The sequence below is a fragment of the Uloborus diversus genome, chromosome 6 (assembly GCF_026930045.1).
Source record: "Uloborus diversus isolate 005 chromosome 6, Udiv.v.3.1, whole genome shotgun sequence".
Classification (NCBI taxonomy): domain Eukaryota; kingdom Metazoa; phylum Arthropoda; class Arachnida; order Araneae; family Uloboridae; genus Uloborus; species Uloborus diversus.
In genome coordinates this window covers 70,519,896-70,540,394 of record NC_072736.1, presented here as the reverse complement: position 1 = coordinate 70,540,394, position 20,499 = coordinate 70,519,896, and the positions used below count along the sequence as shown (strand labels likewise).

The window sequence follows — 20,499 nt, the reverse complement described above, 5'->3', positions numbered from 1 at the left end:
ATAATACATGGATTTGGCTGACTTTTCCATTTTAATGCAACTTTGAGGCAATTTATGGGGTTTGTTTTTTATTTATTTGTGTTGACTGGGTATTTAATCGATCAGCAGGAATCTAGCCAAACTTTTTTTGTGGAATCATTTCAATAGCTAAGGCATTTGGCATTTTTTTCAACTGTCGCTGTTTTTGAAGCTAAAGACTACGCAATACTGTTTCTCGGTTTTCACCATGTAACCAAATATCACCATTTCTTTAATATTTCTTTCTTTAAATTTGTTAACACATAAAATAATTCGCCAATTAAATTAAGCGAATCCATAAACAGCACAAAAACTTCCATTAATTTGTCTTTGCACACAATTTCAAACAATTGCTAAATTTTTACTGTTTATTAGAAACATTTCGGGTAGCATCATTTTATAATCACCAAAAGTATCTCTGTATTTGGCGACTCTATTTCTTCGATGAAAATTACTAACACACAGTTTTACAAAGTAGGGAGGAGGAACCTCATTTAAGGTATCCCAAAATGATTAACACAAATTTAATAACATTTTAAATCGCAATAAGGGGACACTTTTTAAAAGTTTGTACTTCAATAGCAATATAGAAAAGGTTTTAGACTATGTTAAAAAAGAAAGAAAAAAAAGATAAATCTTTTTAAACAAGTGAAGTTTAATTTTATATTTTGGAAATTCGTCGTTTTTTCGTTTCTAAAAGAGAACTATTTTGTTCTTCATACTTATTGCCATTTTACTTTTATGGGTATGGAAGAAGCTCTATTTTTAATCATGTAATCACGCCAAAGCGGTGTGTTTTGAGTTATTTTCAGTTACAGCTGAGAACGAATAAAAGTAGCGATTGTTTCTCATAATTATTACAGACCCCAGGCTACGCTGGGTATTTTTGCTAGGTACAATTATCTGGTAACTAAATAAAATCATGAGAATAGAGTCTGTCCCGTACCCCCAGCTACCGTAGAAGAAAGATTTATTTTTCGCCAGAAACGGCCAAATACATGCAAAACATTTTCTTTATAGCATCTTCTGTTCGGAATTAAAAATTATATCTTATGAATATAGATTAACCAAACATTTTCCGCAGTTTCATAAACTTGGCAAGTCTCTGCCGAATGTATGGTGCTGTGATACTTTGGCGATAAATAATGGATTAGGATGTATTATTTTACAAGAATTAATTGCAAGAAATATAAAATGACATTTTAAAAACTTATTTGATAGGCAGAGTTATGATAACGTGTTTGAGACGAGTGTTCAAAAATTTTGGCGCTACAGCCATTACAAAAGTTGCATTAAAATGTAAAAATTCCGCCAAATTAATTTTGGTAAAAAGATCATTAAGAAATATATAAGGTATTGAAGATAAAATTAATCCGCCAAATTAGTGAAAAAACACTCTTAAATAACATTAAAACTAATATTAAAATGTAAATTATTCTACCAAATCCATTTTTTATCTCCAGTTTAATGTATTGGCGAATTATTTAAAACTTTTATAAAACTTTTCATTTTCTTTTTTCTTTTTTGAGTGTGTATTTTTAAGGGTTAATGATGCTAATTAGGATTTTGGGGAATTAATGTCCCTATTTTAATGGCGACAATGGAGAATATTGTTCTTTCTTTTTTTTTCTTTTTTTTTGTTTTTGTTTTTTATTTGTTTTTTATTCTATGAGACTTGTACTGATGAAGATTTTTGGAAATAATCATGACTGAGATCATCAGAGGGAAATGTTATTTGAATACGCTGATAGAAACCATTCTAACAGAGACTTTTGGGAATTTTTCTCTTTGCGAAATGAGAAGTTTTTTGTACTATTATCCTCATTTAAATAGGAACTTAAAAAAAAAAAAAACAGTTGTGCTTACTCTGATTTTAATGGTATTTTTACTCTGAACTTTCTCGTATTGTAATCAGGACCGTTTACGTTATTTAGAAACAATTGATTTCTTTCTGATGGGGATTTTAATGGTTTGATGTTCTGACTCTAAAGGGACATTATTAGAATCAGGATTTGTAGTGATTGTTGACCCTTTTTTGGGACGATTTCTACGGTAAGAGGTTGTACATTATAAAATAATTTAGATTGCCGGTGTAGCGCTGTATGTTATGTATTTGAAGGGGATCGGGATTATAAGGGAACTGTTTCACTTTATTTAAGAATAATTAACCTCACTCGAATTGGATTTTTTGAGAATTACCCAAACTAACTTCTTTACAACTCCTGAACGATTCAAGATTTATTTTGTGTGATTTTTTGAGTGTCTTCCCAGTTTCGCCGACATTTAATTTACCACCCTTCCCCCTAAATTTTCAGTTTTAATCATACCTTTTGATACATTTAAGGGGGCAGGTAATTTGATATGTCGACGAAACTAGAGACAAACATTTTTTTGGTAAATATTTGACCTCTGCCTGTAATGACCATTAACTTGAATCAATTGAAAAAAACTACATCAACGTGAGCGAAGCCGTAGGTGTAAGCTAGTAAGTATATATTTTTATCATTTCTTTTAATGCCTTTCTTCAAGCCTCACAAAGACTCACTCCCCCCCCCCTTTTTTTCTTCTTTATAAGTGAATGTTTTTAAATATTCATCTCATGCGTACTACTTCCCAAGTTTTCCTATAATACTGTCTATTTTGACAATCTGCAGCAAAAGGTTGCACGAATTTGCTCAGAAAAATAATAAGACTATAAATAAAACAGACTATTAGTTTCATAAATGTTCATTTTTTCGGTTATTTTTGGGTTCACAAGTTTCAGTCAGGTGTATAAATTGAAAACAACTACAGGATATTATAAACCAGACTACAGGAAGACAATTTGATGCTATGGACTTTCAAAGTCAGACCCAGAAAAAAAACGGGGTGATATTTTTCAATTTTGATATTTTCTTATGAGAAAAATATATAATTTCAGCTAGTTTCATTTCTATTTGCTTGAACTTTGCATCAGACAACCTTTGTGTATTGTCGTTTATTATATTTTGAAGTTGCTGTTGAGTCGTACACATGACTGAAGCCATAGAACCTAAAAGTAATCGAAAAAGCTCAAAATTATGAAAATAACAATGTGCTCTTTATTGAAAATCTCGAAAGTCGTAAACAAAGAGAAACAAATAATCAAAGTGCTAAGTTCCGATTGCTGGCAAATTTTTATGGATAGTTTCTATGTAAAAAGAACACTTCCACATAATGGCATGTTTATCCACCTGTTTTGAAACTTAAGGCCAACATCAATCTGTAAAGTTGACATTTCGACTTTTATCCAGCTTTTTGGCTCAAATACCCCTCTGTGCGATGTCTTAAGCATGTCTATTACTGTTGCCGTTACCTTAATGGGATAAGATGCATAAAAACAGGTTTGAATAAAAGATTTTGACTCCGAAATTTCAAAATGCTATTTAACAAACTTTAGTACACTGCCATTTATATATATAAAAAAAAAAAACATTTGATATACTCACATTGGGATGAAGCTACCGCAAAAATAGCTGCAACTACGCATAAAATAAAAACTTTCATTTTAATGCAGTTTTTAGCAACTCCTAAAAAAGGTAATGCCTTTCACTTTATTGTTAGTTTATACTGATTGCAGGTCCGTAATTTCAAATTTTCCAGAAGTCAAATGTTCTGTACTCAATGCATATTATATCTAAAAGCAACAAAACCACGCACTCATATGTTAATGCATACATATCTCAAAGATTGGGGAATTGCCCCAATCTTATTCACTCCTGCTAATTAATACGCCAAAATATTGCAAAACAACTACATGACAGATACGGTATGCAACGTTGAAAAAATAATGACGTTGCTTAAAAGTATGACTTAAAGGTTTTGAAATTTCATTTTAAAATATTCAATGCAATGACATTTCATTACTACAGGTAGAGCATATGATGAAATCACATTTATTTGCTCATTAATTTACATCAAGCTTTTTCTTTTTACTAAGCTCGAATCAGGAGTCTATTTCAAAAGCATTTATTATACGATTAGTTTATTCTAACCGTGAGTTGCAGCATTGCACAACGTTGCAAGAAAAAAAAAACATGTGTGAGCCATTTTACATCAATCCATTATTATTTATATTTTATAAAAAGTTATTCACACTAATGCTTAAAAGTGGTATAGCATTGAAGATTAATATCGAATAAGCTGTGTATTATTAAATTATTTTACTAAATGCACTGAAAAAAAAACTATGGGAGCAAGATCACGAGAGCTCTCATTGACAAAAAAGATACTCAAGCTGAAAAAAAAAGCTAAAAGGTAAAAAAGAAGTTTAAAAAATAATTTTAGAAAAGAGACTTAATAGTACTTTTCTGTAATAGGGCTTCTGTACATCATCTTTATCATTAAGAAGAAAATCGTTCTTTCTTTGGAAAGATTCTCTACGATCATCAAAACCTTTATGTGGCCTTCCCACGAAAAAGTCAATCCTTTGTCCTGCACATGACGGTTCATTTATTTCATTAAATGGTAATAGATTTAGTAACTCAATTTTCTGAGAATTTTAATGTATTTAGACTTTTAAAACTATTTTTCTCTCATGCAACTACATCTCATCCAACATTTGGCTGCTTCTGGGTCCTCTGAATTAGTTGATTCTATTTTTACTAGCTCAATTTCGGAAAAAGTCCTACCCCCCGTAACAGACACCAACAATTCTGATAATACCCAGTAACAGATAGGATGCGGAATGGATTAATGGACAGAAATCACGTTTTATCTTCAAAATGTGCAAAAGTTCTTTATTTTTAGACCTACAAACTTATTTAATTCAAATGAACATGAAACACTAGCAGACCTCGTGGTGGCTGTTGTGCCTTCCACCACTGCCTTGTGAATACCAACTGGCTCATAAAATTCACTATGATAACACTAAATAGTTGCATCATATTTATGGGTCAAATGAATCAGTTTTACCTGCCTAAAATTATTGTTACAGTGAAACCTGTGTAAGTTGACCACTTGCGGTGCACTACTTTAGTGGTCAACTTAAACAAGTGGTCCGACCTATGGTCGATAAAATAAGCTTCTATCTCGAAAGGAACAAAAGTTTCAAGCCTTTTTAAATCAAGTTCAAAAAGGCTCATTTCCATTCAAATTGTTTAACCATTTTCTTTCGCTTTTTAATTCCTTAAACTTATTTTATTTTGTGTTTCATTGGTTACGCTTTTTAAATCCATCTTTCTCGATTTAATGTCTTCAAAGTATGTAAATATCCGTCGTCATTGTTTGGGAGTGTAATTTTGCATGATGTTTTCATTTATTTATTTATTTAAGCCTGATTGTTAAATACACGTCACTTGACACAATTTTTAGTTTCAAGGTGGACCGGGCCAAAGCCGGGCAACGCAGCTAGTCAATCATGTTTGAAAGTCAATAATATTCAATAATATACTTTTACTAAAATTTCAAGTTTAAAAATCAATCTAAATAGAAAATGTAATTGTTATGATTAGACACACCTTACCCAATAATATTGGTTGAACGACGATTTGACTTATTTCTGGTGAAAGCTCTCAGTTATAAAACTAAAAGGCTATTTTTTTCCAACTAAACTTACCTTTATGAGTATTTCTGTTAAGCAGAAAAAAGAAATGTGTGGATTGAATATATTTTTTGATGCTTAACCCTTTATATCTTGCAAGAAAAACGGAGCTATTAAGAAACCCTATTTTTATTCATAAAAAAATCAAATTTTACATTTTTTCCAATTTTTCCAGAAAAAAACTGGAAAAAAAAGTTTTTTTTCTCCACCTTTTCAAAATTTCAGGAAATTATACATCTCTAGTAACGTTGCACTAAATCGAGAAAAATTCTTTTTCTTTGTCGTCTTTTAATTTTTATTTTCTTTCATGCAAATGTTTTTTAAAGCACATAAAAATTTATTTTTGAAAAAATGAGGCATTTTCAGTAATTGACAAAGTAACATTTCAAGATAGCAACCCTTTATTATTTCTTTGCTCTTACATGGGTACATTCCAGGTACATATTATTTTCATTTGTGAAGTCAGAAACATCTATGGTAATCATCAATTGTTCCGATATGCTTTGCACAAGTCGGGGGTTACACAGTAACCTGAAATTTAAGAAAAAAATTAATTTATTTCCAGTAAATTAAAGTTTTTGAAATCAAGGTATGAAGTTAGGTTTATACTTTTTTGATATTTTCAACTCTGTTTTTTGCAATGAACTACAGTCGAATCTCGATAACACGAAGCTTATTAGTTGATGAGCTTTCGTTGATTTTGAATGAACACATTATAGCGTGCATGGAATATGAGATAATTTTTGACTTCAGAATATTGTTAGGGGTAGTTAGTAAGTTAACGGACTAAAAGTTCCCGACCCTAGGGGGTTAACTAAAGGTGGGTAGGAGGGAGGGGGGGAAGAAAATTTTGGGTTTTCGAGAAAATGTCGGAAACGATGGAAAAAATGCATTTAAAATAAAAATTCAAGCTAAATAAACTTCCTATGAAACTGTTTCTACACATATTTGTGAAATTTCCAGTAATTTTCTGGATATATCGTATGAAAAATCGATGATTTTCGGAAAAGTTCTCTCTTTTTGTCAAACATTTGCTCCTTGTGCCTCCCAAAATCAATATGAAAATTGTCAATAACAGTGTTGTAGAGCTTTAAATTTCCTTCAATTTGGTATGCTATTTTGTTATATTTTATTCAATCAATCAAAACTTACAGATTTTCAAACACGCACCTTCGTGACAAAAAAAGGAATACTTGCTATTCACAAATTTCAAACTGAATCGAAATAATCGTGCAATTCCTCTTTCTTCAATAAATTCGACAATCCTGATGGACAATGAAGAAGTATTTGTCGAGTACTACAACACAAATAATGTTTAAGGGGGGGCGAGAAAAATTGTGACTTTGTGATAAGGGGGAAGGAAAGAGTAAGAAGTGTGACATCAGGCATTTTTTAATACGAATATGTTTATAAAAATTAGTTTATGAAAAGTACTTTGTGACAAATGGGGAGGTGGTCAAAATGTTGAGAAAAAGTGTAACATCATTCATGAACAGCCCCTGACTAAGAAATCGGACAAGATTTGCAGAACTACGTTTATGCAGTATGAATTTAAAGCAATTAAAAACCACGAAATTTAGCATTGTTTTCGCAAGTTTGGTAAGAAAATCATACTAGTTTATTTAAAATATTAGTAAGGATCGAAAGAACGAATTTTTCTGCTTCTGGTGGAATTTGTTTGAAACTTTCTAGTTATATAGAACTCGGATTATAAGCTTTCTTTTAGCAGATTTTAAATAAAGTTTAGTATGGTAGATTTAGTCCAGTTAAATAGTGCTTAAAACAGGGGTGTAGCATGCATGGAATATGCGATAATTTTTGACTTCAGAATATTATTAGGGGTAGTTAGTAAGTAAACGTACTAAAAGTTCCCGACCCTGCTGGGGGATGAGCTAAAGGTGGGAGGGAGGAGAGAAGTAAATTTTGGGTTTTTCGAGAAAATGTCGGAAACGGTGGAAAAAATGCGTTTAAAATAAAAATTCAAGCTAAATAAATTTACTATGAAACTTTTTCTACACATATGTGTCAAATTTCCAATAATTATCCGGGTATACGTTATGAAAAATCAATGATTTCCGGAAAAATTCTCTCTTTTTGTCAAACATTTGCTTCTAGTGCTTCCCAGGATCAGTATTCATGAAAATTGTCGGTGACAAAGTTGTAGAGCTTTAAATTTCCTTCAATTTGATATGCTACTTTGTTATCTTTTATTCACTCAATCAAAAGTTACGGAACTTCAAACACGCACATTCATTTATTTATTTGCCAATAATGATTAAATTGGCTAACCAATATATGGTTAGCCAATATATTAAATCAGTGGTTTTCAATCTGTGGGGCACGCCTCGCTAGGGAGGCATGGAGTAATTTTAAGGGGGCACGCAGCTTTTGCCAACATATCAGTATTAATTAAAAAAAATCGATGTCAGAAAATAATTGTCGAAAATGTCATTGATGAGGCATTTAGATTTCAGAGCCCGCAGTAGGAACAGCAATATATTTTCAAGTATGCCATAGTTCAAAAAACTTTGCACTCAAAAGCAAGCCAACTTGTAATATTGATGTTGCAATAAAATTCCGTTTATGTTGTATTTTACACATTCCTTTCCTATGTGGTACACCGTTACTGCAATTTTGTAAGAGTTATTAAAATGTTACCAGTATTACTCACATTACTAATCTATATATATATAAATGGACTTTGGTAAATTTTTTCCCTAAGATCTCAGAAACTACCCGGCAGATTTGGCTGAAACTTTCACCGTTTGTTCTTTTTGGTACTCGGGAGGTTTGTCGATCAGTTCGATAAAAATCCGATTGATAGTTCCTTTTTTATTCTAATTTGTTCAAATTTTCGCATAAATGCCCCAATATGACGGTTAAAAAATACGTGCACATATTAAAACTATGTGTCCATCGAAAGCGCTTATTTTTCTGCTGAAGATGGCATCGGTTAGAAAGTTCTAAGTTGTATGAAAAACGAGTTATGGGCTTTTTTTGTTCCATGTTCGAAGGCTTTCCTCAACCGAATTCATTATTTAGTGTATCATCTCAACTCCCAGTTCATAGTTAGAATTGTTGAATGTTTTTGTGTTTCGTCTGACTGTTGGAGGCTTTTCTCCAGTCAAATCTTAAAGTAACGTTTTTTCCCCAAGATTGGCTAATAATAACTATAGATTTGGTTGATTATTTTCCATTTAAACGGAACTTTAGTGTAATTAATGGTTTTTTTTTTTTTTATTATTTGTGCTGATTGGATTTTTTTAAACATTATCCAATCTAACAGCAGAAACCTAGCCAAAATTTATGCAGAAAGATTTCAGTAGCGGATGCATTTGGCAGTTTTTTCAACTGTCACGGTTTTTGAAGTCAAAGACTACGTAATAATGTTTGTCAGCTTTCACCATGTAAACAAAATATCGTCAATCAAAGAATCTTTAAAAACTTTTTTTACTGTAAAATAATCCAGCAACTAAATTAGGCAAATCCATAAACAGCACAAAAACTTCCATTAATGTGACTTTGTGCACAAATTCAAACCATCGCCAAATTTTACTATTTATTTTGGAAACATTACGGATGAAATTGTTTAGCGCCATTTTATGGTGACCAAAAGTATCTTAGCATATGGCGACAATATCTCTTTAACAAAAATTAATAACATACCGATTTACAAAGTAAGGAGGGGGAGTATTATCTAAGGTATCCCAAAACGATTCCCGCAAATTCGGTAATATTTTAAATCGCACCTAGAACCCCCAATAATTAAGAATTTCCAAAATAACTAAAGCAAGTTTAAGGAGATCACGGGCGCGTGGCTACATTTTTTTTAAACAGTTCGTTCTTCAATAGACATACAGAGAAGGTAAAAATAAGTATTAACTGATAAATCTTTTTGAGCATGTGAAGTTTAAGTTCATATTTCGGAAATTCTTCAAATTTGAATACACTTAAACTTCGTGTTTTCGTTTCTAAATGAATACTATTTTGCTCTTTTTACTTACTGCTACTTTAGTTCTATGAGTAAGGAAGAAGCTAGATTTTAAGTCACGTCAAAAAGGTGTGTTTTAAGTTCTTTCACTTAAAACAGAAAACAAATGCAAGTAACGATTGTTTCTGATCATTATTGCTAACCCAGGCAACGCCGGGTATTTTTGCTAGTTAACAATTAAAAATGCTATTTTGCATTAAAAAAAGAAAAAAGTATAGTACTGTTTTTCTAACCCATTAACAAGTTGAAATAACAGGATAAAAATTATGAAATTGGATTCCTCCGAAAATTGAAATTAAGGATGCAGAACAATTTCTTTAGGAACAAAGTGTGGAGCAGGCATAAAAATTTTAGAAATCAGCCGAAGAAATCAATAGTAGAGTTCTAAAAAACATACCGTTATTTTAGAAACCAAATAAGGAAAGGGAGAGTGTTGTACCTTGGGACACTTTACATATTTTAATTGTTAACGTCAATTCTTTGAATCAAATTTAAAATCTAAAAGTTACATTAAAATAGCCCAACATATTTTATGCAATATATTTTTTAAAATTCAGACAGTTTGAAAATAAAATATTGCCAGCCATTTAAAGTAAGAGTTTCAAACTGTCCCAAGGTCCTACTGTACCTTGGAACACATCCTGTTGTACTATGGGAAAGTATTCATGATTCAGGAAACAGTCATATACTTAAACGAATTTTGCACCAAAAAAACAAAAAATTTATTTTTTTTCATGGTAATGAATTAAATCATGAATAATGAATTATGAATTATTTTCTAACATTAAATGTGTTTAAAAGACTATATCAGATTAGAGATTGTTCCATGTTCCTAAACATATCTTAATTATTAAGAACCATTTATGTTGTACCTTGGAACGTGTCCTAAGGTACTATATGTTTAGCTGTCCCAAGGTGCAATCACCATGTGGTTTTAAAAAAAATTAAAAAAAAATAAAAAAATAAATAAATAAATAAATAAAATAGCCGAAATGGTGGTCAATCCAGATGCACTATCATTATTTTCTCATAACCAAAATATTTAAAGTACTTCTCCTTTATAACAAAATAAAATTCAGTTGATTAGTTTTACAAATACAAAGACAGAAAATGAAATAAAAATGAAGAAAATATTTACTTTGAAGTTATGAAATTTTCATTCTCTCACAAAACGGTCAATTTTATATTATTGATGCTGATTTCTACTATGGCACCATTTAGTGGTGAAGGTTACTATTAGAGATTACGAAAACATGGCTGCTAAAAATAAATTCTTATAAATTAGCAGTGTCCCAACGTACAACACTCTCCCCTATACCATTGTTAACTTTCAGTTTTAACAGTTTCGAAAACAAAGAAAGAAAACAGATTAAACACTGAGAAAAAAAGCAAACACAAACCATCGCGACGTATATATTGATTAGGGTCTTTGCAATCACATCCACTTCGGCAGTAAGCAGCACAACCGTATGGTCCATTACAGTACTCATCATAATACTCATCACAAGTACGAATACATCTTACACAGTTACTCGGATATTGACCTCTGTCTTCAGCACATTGATCTGAGAAAAATGAGCAACAAAGATTTAGCTGAATACACGTTGTAATAGTGGCACAAACAGAAGGGGGGAAGGGTCTACCACTAGGTCCGTACCCATCCCGGAATGCTGCGTTGAATGCTTAATATTCTTTCTTACTGAAGAGAAAATAACAGTTTTTTTTTAATACTAAGAACTTTTCATAATGCCCTCAAAAGGACAAAATAACTTTTCTAGGTCAGAAGGACAATTTAATAATTCCTGTAGTTTTCGAAAATTCCACGAAAATGACACCACAAACGAAGAAAAGTGCGGCTCAAGTCATGAAGAAAATTTCTTATCATTATCTAGCTTTCAATCATAACTTTGAGTGTTGAAACTTACTTTATATAATATAATATAACCAAGTGTTGAAACATGCATATTTTTCTTATTGAGAAAGTTTGGTTTGAAATGACTAAAACCGCACTTTTCTTCGTTTGTGGTGTCATTTTCTTGGAATTTTCGAAAACTACAGGAATTCTTAAATTGTCCTTTTTGACCCAGAAAAGTTATTTTATCCTTTTGAGTGCATTGTGTGATAAGTGCTTAGTATTTTTTTTTTTAATTTGTTATTTTAAAGTTTTTTGTTTTCAAACAAAATTTTATTTTAGATTTTCATTTTTTTAGCGTTAAGTTGTACTTAAGATTGAACAAATCATTTAGTGAAATTCCGAGTCTCTAAGTGGTCTAGTTGCTGAGAGTTAAGCAAAAGAATGGTTCACAGCGTATAAGTTACTTGTGATAAATATCCTAGTATGTCTCTTACTTATCCCCGTTATCGATTATTGGCATAGATGGGGATAAAACAATAAGAAAGCAACGTTAGTGAATAAATTTCATTCTTGCTCCAGAGAAGCCTTAATTCAAAATTTTCATTATGATTACTATTAGCATTACATTTGCAAAGCAACAAAATTTGTAACAATTGCGTTTATATTTAAACTAGGGATGTGTCGTTCATGAACGAACGAGTCAAAAAGAACGAATCTTTAAAATGAACTGATTCGTTCATTCACTTAAAAAATGAACGATCGTTCTTTTGAACGATGAGCAGTTTGGAATATTATATTGATGTCTTTGTGATAAAATTGTATTTAAAAAAAAATTAAACTCATCTTCAAATTTAGCTCACAATCAATCTCAATTTTCCTTTTTCTCAGTGCAGTACAAAAAATTCATTCGAATATTTTTACTTTCTGTTTTATTATCATTTTTCTTTAATCGTTGCAGTTGATTTGCAATGTTTCAATGTATCCATTAGTAATGTTTTGTGTAACTTATTTGGGCTACTAACAAAATCTTTGGAAATTCTACTTCTCGTCCCACGCACCTGCTAAAGTACTTCTCACGCTTTCTGTCGCGAAAATTGTTTCTAAAAATAACTTTTATCACTCTTCTGACAAACCTTTTGTCTTCTATAATATCCCCATCAACTACCATCTATATTTATTTTTTATTGTTTTTTACTGTCCAATTTTTTTATCCATTTAAAAAAGTGTTGCGTTTTTTCCCAGTTCTCATCGGTACTATGGAAAAATTTTGAAACTCCCTAATATTTTTTACGTGAGTCTTAATAAGTGAGTAAAATTAAGACTTCCAGCATTCCGGTTGATCTACCGATATATTTGGTGTTATTTTCTTGTTATACATATTCTATTGACAGTACTATAATTATATATGCAGAGCTGTAGCTGAAAAAATTTAATAACTTATTTTTTTGACATGATAAGATGGAACCTACGATTTTTTAATGAAAAACCAGGGTTGGTAATTTTTCCGGAAAAAAGGTATTTTTGCCGGGACATTGGAAAGAACCATGGCAAAAATGGTAAAAATCCAATTACAAATTAAGATGAGTTGCATTATGTTAGTTGAGGAAGATAATAACACATTGTAGAAAAAAAATTCAATTATAATTTTTAGTGTTCATTATATTAATTTATAAATTGAAAAAAAAAATACCAAAAAGAAATAGCAAGTGATTTTAAATCCGCTCTAAAATGTTGCAGCTTATGATTGCAGCTCCAGCTCTTTGATTTTTAAACAAATAATACCTTTTGAATTAGTAAATTTATTAAAAATTGTTAAATTGTTCAGATTTTTTTCCTAATTCCAATAAGATGTTTAAGCTTGTTGATAGAAGATGTCGACTAATATAGAGAAACTATTCACTAGTACTTTTTTTCCTCCCTAAAAAAAGGGCATATTTTTTCTCTTTATTACCAGAGAATTAATATCTGAGAAAAGTAATCAAAAAGGACAGAAAAACTAGCTGTAAAAATAAAGTTCTATAATACAATCAATCACCTTTACATTATAAGTTAACAATTATTTTTCTTTCTTAAATAAAATCGGGGCTCGATATTAGACACAAAAGCATCCACCGAACCAGCAGAACATAGATTTTAGTAGCCCATGGGACCAGTGAAATGTTTTTCCTGTTTTCATTTTAAAAATTTAAACTGGTGAGAGGAAGTTTACATTTTGAATTACAATGTTCAAGTTTCTTTGCAAGAAGAGACAGATTTAAAATTTTCAACAGCATTATAACTTTGTTACGTTCACCCTATAACCATCTTCCCATAAACCATTGATAAGATTTTATTGTCTTAATTCCTTCATCAGTACTGCTGAAAACAAGATGCTTGTTGTTTCTTTCTCCTCCCACGTGATCAATCAACCGGTCGCTACCGGTTGAGCTCGTCGAACGTAAGCAATATTTTAACTGTAAGCTACCGGTCGTCATCGAACACAGGCAAGAACTTTAACATTTTAGATACTTTCTAACATTTTGCATAAACGAAATTCTGATCACTAATTATTTTGTCGTTTTTTAATAATTTTAATAGAATGCAGCTAGTAAATTCACGAAAATTTGTTAGAATAAAGCTAAAAACTTGTTTTCATTGATTGGGAAAAATGAAACTTATGTCGCCAAGGGAAGCAAACAAGAAGAAAATATTTTACTCACAACTGACATTTCTTTATGTACTGCTTTCTGTTTCGCAAAATATTCATTTGATTACTTTCTGTTGCAGATAGTGACGCATGATTTACATAATTCCCATGTATATTTTCATATTAATGCAGAACGCATTTTATAATCAATTAGAATTTTTTTAGAATACTTTATTGTGATAGCAATTGAGTTACTAAGTAAATGAACGTTTCTACGATAGCGGATGGGAAAACTGAAATTAGGTCGTTCCTGTTTAAATATGAGTCTATGATAGCTAAAATTTAAGTTTTTCATTTATGTTTACTTCGTTATGATATTGACAGTTAAGACATTATTTTTCGAATCTAATAAAACTCCTTAAAAATCATTTGGATATGATACAATGTATTGAACATTTTGATTAGTGTAATGTTGTTACTCCCTATGTTCTTTCTTATATATTTGCTCAATTTAAAGGCAAAAAGAGCGTTAACTTAGAAAATAAACTTTTGATTTCTCCTTTGATCGATGTTAATATGTTACGCGTTTTAGCTCCTTGACTTGTCTCTTATTTTCCTTTTAAAAATATTTAAAATATTTTTCACAGCAATATATAGCCTATGTGATAACAACAGAAAAAATAATTCCTTTTATTTCACAGTAAATGAAAGCCCAGTGGAAGTGCATTTCTTCATAAATGAAGTACCATAAACGCGGAATTTTAGTTCCCATTTTAGACCTTTCCTCTTTTTTTTCCACACAGTAATTTCGTAACTATTCATATTTCCAAGCTGTGGAAACCTTTTTTACACATATAGAGTTAGTTATCTTAATTTAATTGTTGAATACTGATTACTTTGTTTCCAAGTATTATTCCCCTTTTTAAATTGTTTTTTATTTGAACCAATGTTACCCTTACGATTGGGTTTTTTTGGTCCAAAGTGGTTTTCCCTATTTAAAAGCATTGTAGAACTAACTAGAGTCAAAGAAAGACGTGTGTTTATAGGAAAAACTATTTATTTAAAAGAAAAATACGTGTTACAAGAAGTTTGAGTCACACATATTTGTTTTAAAGAAAATTATTATTATATTATTATTATTATTATTTTTAATGTGTGTGCATACCCAAGTTTTTGTCTCAGAAAATACCGATAGAGGACAGTCATCTTTAAATCAGTTTTGAAGTTTGAACAATTTTATTAATATAACACCATTCGTAAAACAAAGGATCCTAAATGTTCGGTCTTTTCCAAAACTTTATGGTGCGCTTCATACTCTTAACATTAGCTTCTTCTCTCGCATGAAACCTGAGAACCCCTGGACACCTGAGCTCATTCCATTCCACAATAACAAAATTCCGTAAAATTTCGAACAAATTTAACAAAATTTGCAAGAAGTAGATGCCAATTAGGTCAACGTTTTCTAAACCTCCTGCAACTTTTAATTCCTCTCCATCTTCTATAATAAAAGCCTTGTAACTGATCCTCGAGGGTTCGAATCTGTAATCGCTATCTTATTCCGTACTGAGAAGTCTTAAATTTTCCTGTTTACAGTTTTACTTTTAGCTTTTCTTTTCTTTTCCAAATCTCTTCGACGGATTTTTTTTCAAGGTTTTATTCTGGGCCAAAATAAGTCGTAATTTTTAGGTTAGGATATACGTTGTTGTGGTGAAATTTTTAAATAAAAACCTTAACAGAAACGAGAAGTACAACTATGCTACTACATAAAGTACATAAAGTATCGAGTAGTGCTCATGCTCTATGTACTTAAGTACTTAACAAAATCTTAAGTGATATAGAACTGCTTCTACATGTAAAAGTCTGAGAGGTTATAAAGACACATGTTAGCACAAGGAACACAAAACCAGTTGTGTTGCTCCTTGTGGAGAACTATCAAACTGCTTGGTGTACATAACTGAGTCTTTGAGGCTGCTCTCTAACGTATTCGGTCAAAATATGTTTAAAAATTACTTCCTGGAGATTTACAGAGAACGTTGTCTCGTTTTCTCAATTTGGGCCAAAGAAGGACCAAAGAGCCAAAGTAGCCCGCGTTTAGGTAACTAAATTAGGAACCTTATTTCCTTTTACTAAGAATATTTGATCGGTTTTGGGCTGCTCGTTATTGAAATTGGGTATGTATTATGACGATAATCTTTTTTTTTTTCTAGAGAGCACTGATTTTGTTTCCTGGGAGCATTGAGAGATGAACATGGCTTCGCTAGAAGGGACTAGAACACTGCTTTTCAAGGTATCACGGGTGAAAATTGTTTCAACATTAGAAGGAAGCAATCGTTTTTTTTTTCGGTGATATTTTGATATTTGAAATTTTAACCCTAACTCCAGTGGATATCGTTAATTTTCAACCACTTTTTTTTATTCTTCATTCCCCTAAAATGACTGTCTTCTCAGTAAAACAGTTAAGTTACCGGATCGAGTTCAGCTTTGTCACAATAAAGCCTTCCCCTGCATGTTAAACATTACCAAAACATATTATCAAATTATCATACCGTTACGCGAGTTTCATTGTTGGCACTCGTGGGTCACTCGATCATTGGCTATTATTTATATGAGGATTTTTTTATTACTACATTGTTAAAACTGCGGACTGCATAAGGCACCTTTTAGGGTGCAATGCTTGTAGCACCAGTGGCACTCTCTTAAAAGTGATATTTTGGCTCCCTATTGCACCACTACGGTTATTTTTAAACTTCACACCAAAACAAAAACAAAAAAAGAAAAGAAAGAAACACCTCTATGTGAATTCCTAGGCAACAAAAATTATCGATACTAAATTAAGCAAAGATCGAACGTAAACTGTTGATATGTATGAGAAACATACTATTCATAAACATACATACATTGTTTTTATACATGCATATTTACTGTATAATGGAATGAATATGTGATTAAACGTTCAAGGTATTGGAACGAAAATAAAACCCTCCTAAGAAAAATGTATAACACCAAGTTTAACTAAATATCTATGTATTTTGAAATCCGAAATTTCAAAATGCTGTTTAACAAAATTTAGTAAAAATTTATAAAAATACGAAGTATTATACTCACATTGAGCTGAAGCTATCGCAAAAATTGCTGAAATTAGACACAAAATGAAAGGTTTCATTTTTGAAACTGTCCTTAGCAAGTCCTTAAGGAAAATTAAGTAATGTCTTTCACTTCTATTTTACTTTATACTAAATGTCAAGTAACTCCATGAAGCTATGGTATGCAGTGTTGAAAGACTAATTATATTACTTAGAAATATGACCCCTATGTTTTGAAATTTCATCTATACCTATTCAATAAAATGACATTCCATTACTACAGGTAGAGCATTTCAGTTTTGCAAGCAATTTAGCTAGTAATGCAACGAGATAAAATAGAATTCGGACACACCTGGAGAGTTTAGTGGATTTTTATTATTTACTCGACGTTCACCTGCTCTGTGAATACAATTTAAAATTGAGTTTATGTGATTTAAAACACTAAAAATTAGAATTACGTTTTCATAGAAATTGCTACTGACACCTTCAGTATTTAGCAATAAAAAGTATATAATCGTATACTACAGGGCTTTTAAAAAAATAACGATTCATTTTCATGAACAGCATGTTTACTACACTGTAAAAAAAATCCGGAAACTTTTCTGAGTATATCGTGCAGCTGCGGTTCATGAAATTTTCAAAAACGTTTCTGAGTATTTCGGAATTCTCTTTCTGTAATGTCCAGAAAAGTGTCTGAGTATTCCGGAATCCTCTTTCAATGTTTCTGAGTATTTTGGAATACTCTTTCTGTAACTTTCAGAAACGTTCCTGAGTATTTCGGAATCCTCTTTCCGTAATTTCCAGAAATGTTTCTGAGTATTCTGTGCAGCTGTGGTTCATGAAAGTTTCGAAAACATTTCCGAGTATTTCGGAATTCTCCAAACAATTTTCAAAAACGTTTCCGAGAATTTCGGAATCCTTTTTCCGTGATTTTTTCTAAAATATAATTCTTTACTATAGTATTGTATACCATATCAGTTTCAATTCTTTCATATATAAGAGCAATGAAACAAGCAATTTTAGAATCATTCGTGGATTTTTTTTTCTGAATTTCTAATGACAAATAGCATGGTTAACAGCATAACATATGCAAATTTATGAATCTTTGAAAATTTCTGAAATAATATAGTAGTTTCATTCCTAATCACAAAATCGTCAGGGGAGGGGAGGGGGGTGCTTTCTCAAAAGTGGGATTGTTTGTTAAATAATCTTAAACTTCAGTTTTTCTCTCAATATTTTCAAGACAAAATTATCAACATATTGTATTTTTAATGCAAAACTTAAAAACATATCTTGTATCAAACTTGATAGCTTTTATTTTCGGATAAAATTTGACAGAACTTACCTACCCTTCGCGTTCCGGAATTCGTTCACCTCAAGTCAATTTCTCTGACGTACAAAGTGTACCGAAAAGTGCCAACAGAGAAATTGGTGAGGTAAACTAATGTCAAGGAATTTTTTATTGTCAACCACATTTAACAAAATGAATAAGCACATGAATTAATTGCATAACTATGTTGCTTACTAATGGATAACTGGGTCATTTTCTAATGGTATAAATGTTTTTTAAATGAATGAATAAATTATAAAAAAAAAACTGGCACATTTTTTGTGAAGCATATTACAATACTAGAAAACATTTGCATTACCATATTTTTTATGAATTAAACAATTGTTTTTTTTTTTTTCTTTTTGAACCAAAATGTATGTACATCCAAGTATTTCGAAATAACTTTTCTGTGATTGCTTCTCAAATATAAATCTTTTTTCTTTTGCGTAATTAATCAGTTTCGGTTGGTTACAACAAATAGTACACCGCGCACATAGGTATGCATAATAACTTTAAACTAATTCGATAAACCCAAAAACAGTTACGATTGGAGCCTCATCAAATGCAAATCAACAAAAATATAAATGTATATATCAACATGTTTTAAAATATTCATTAATACTTACAAGTGAACATGAGCGGAAGAAAGTCTAAGTACCTCCATTACAACTGAATAAGTAATCCAAAGGGTTTCGTTTCATTAAGTATAAACGTGTTGAAACTATTCACGCTTGAACACACAATATGTATCTAATTATAGTAGCACTGGAAATTGTAAGGAAGCAAATGGTTATTAACTAACTTAATAACTGCGTACATCGTCTAAAAAAATCAAGGGCAGTCCAAAATGCAAAGGCGTAAAATTAGTTTCGACACATTTTGCTACTCTCTAGACATGAAATAACAAGCATTCCAATGCTAAACAGTTGCTGACTGCAGCAACCATAGATAAGAAAAAAATATTTCCCGACTCATTGGCGCTCGTGTTGGAAGGATGAAATACGTTTCGAAGCGTTGCGTCATCACTTCCGCTTCTAGATTTCTTGAAATAACAAAAAGCTTTCTGAATAATGAGGACTTCGCTATTGGATGAAGGATTCCTACTATTTCGGAAACGTTTCCGATATATCCAGAAACGTTTCCGAAATTTGTTACAGTGTAAAGGAAAGTAATACTTGCATTAGGTAAGAAACATATGAACATAGGAATTTAATACGTCAACCCTGCATATACATTGACTCATGCATAAGGGTGTATCAAAAGATTTTTTTTTTTGGAAATTCAAAATGTCAAGTTGGTAAAAAGTTGGTCCACAGACCCACATATACCAAAAATAATTTTATTCAAATCAAAAAGTATTTAGGTACGCCGCACGAAGACCATCAATAAATCCTTTTTCCTAAATATTTTTTAAAAATTAACGTTTTTTGAGCAATCACGATTGCTTATTGTTCTCATTTGACCGTTTTTGAGATCCGTGCCTTTTTCAGCTTGGATCAGCGGCTCTGCAGCACCACCGCCCACCGTCCTCTGCAGGCGGCGCGGCGCAGCTGCTCCGGTCCTGAGCTATCCGCTTCCTCTGGTCGGAGGCGTCCATGTCCTACACACACGCACGCTCACGCACACATGACTTCACACACTCCCACATGCCTACGTGCATGCACACAGGTCTACGCACACACAACTATGCACACGTAACTGCCCAGGAGGAGAGGCAGGCTTGAGGGAGGAGGGAACAGAAGCTGTTTCTAGAAACAATAACTCCAATGAGTAGGGTCCTGTCTCAGTTCGTGATTGCGAAAACCATAATTTGAATTCGAAATTTCAGAATTCAAATTAATTTTTTATTTTTTTAATTTTAAATTCAAATTGACTGATATAACCATGAAGTCGAACATAGTTGTTTTAAAAAAAACTTTTACTCTTATATAATATTTAAGTCTAACGCATAGTACTCAAAAATAAGGATTTTTTAAAGTTGATTATCATAATGAACAAATTAAATGCATTGAGAAGCATGAAAAATGCTTCTGACA

At 31.4% G+C, this 20,499-nt stretch overlaps 1 long non-coding RNA gene across 1 annotated transcript; it reads right to left on the bottom strand.

Annotated features, from left to right (window-relative positions):
- Nucleotides 1–5,961: 5,961 nt before the first annotated feature.
- Nucleotides 5,962–17,394, bottom strand: LOC129224457 (uncharacterized). Its single transcript, XR_008580692.1, has 3 exons — nt 17,156–17,394; nt 10,970–11,134; nt 5,962–6,109 (listed from the first exon to the last, which is right to left on the bottom strand). It is a non-coding gene; the product is annotated as an uncharacterized LOC129224457 (long non-coding RNA).
- Between the last annotated feature and the right edge of the window lie 3,105 nt (nt 17,395–20,499).